We start from the raw sequence: 1,258 nt of genomic DNA, 5'->3' as shown, positions 1-1,258 counted from the left end.
CACTCTAATGTTATTAAATGTTTTCCCCTGGGCCCTTCGTTTTAAATTGCCCAGTCTGCAGAGTTCGGGTTGGATCTAGTAGGAGACGAGGCATAGTCACCCGCATTTCTGCCAGTTTTCGCCAGTAGGTTACCTGTTCAACCTACTCGTGTTTTCTTGCTTCCGCTTGTGTTTAGTAGCTCTGAATACTTTGGGATTATTGTATATTATGTGAGGTTCGGAAGTGTTGAATTAAGAGTGTAATATGAAATTTTCGAGTTAGGGTTGTCCATTTGCAAGGGAGATTTTCTTAATCTTTTCAGTAAATTTTCCTTGGAGGTGGTCCCCGCACGACTTACTCTGGGTTTCAGGGTGAAATTCGGGGTGGGTCGTGTCAGTAGGTATCATAAAACTTCTCAATCATATAAAACAGAGTTCCTATCCATAATAGAAAAGGTGGACAAGTTGTAATATCACCACACTGAAGTGACAAGTTCAGAACAATGAATTACTGGCAGTGTTCATGTTTCAAATTGTCAAACTAAATTCTGTTACTACAACACCTAGAGACACAAATCACTCGACATTAATAATCCAACTCAGCAGCAAATCTCATTAAATATTTATTCAACCCATCTGGTGTATAACAAGCCCAAGCTAATTAACAAAACGAAAAAAAAAAATACATATCACCAGTTCTCAAGAACAACTAGTATGAGAAGGTCTGGGAGATTGTTAATGGACCACTTAATTTACTGACTCAGTTTTCAGAGACTAAATTAAGAGTAATAACAGAGACTAAATTGAGAAAAGAGAGAAAAGACGGAATGAACAAAACTACAAATAGAAAAGCGTGAAAATGAAAACAAAACTTCAACCACATTCAGTTATGAACTCCCATTTTTACTTGTCCCACATATACTAGGAAATAAAAAGACTATGAAAAAGTACTTGATCATGTAATGAAGAGTGAAACTATGAAAACGGGGCCTCGGCTTCATGTGACCTATTTGGTTTCTTAGTGGCATTTGGTGAGAGTTTAAGAGTATAGGGTAATTCGGACTTCCGATGTATTCTCTAGTTCTGTTGATTTTGTTACAGTCAAGTTTCTCACACATTCTACTGCTCAATTTCTCTTTAACTGAGGATAAACAAAAACACAAACCGTTCCTCTACAAAGTCATTAACCAATACACATAGGGGTTTCAATACCAACAACAATGAATGCCACCATAGAACATATCATTCAACTAAAAAAACAATTGGAATATGTTGTACA

Source organism: Fragaria vesca, linkage group LG6 (genome assembly GCF_000184155.1).
Source record: "Fragaria vesca subsp. vesca linkage group LG6, FraVesHawaii_1.0, whole genome shotgun sequence".
NCBI classification, from domain to species: Eukaryota; Viridiplantae; Streptophyta; class Magnoliopsida; order Rosales; family Rosaceae; genus Fragaria; species Fragaria vesca.
The sequence above is the reverse complement of the archived record's forward strand: the minus strand, read 5'-3'. Positions refer to the sequence as shown.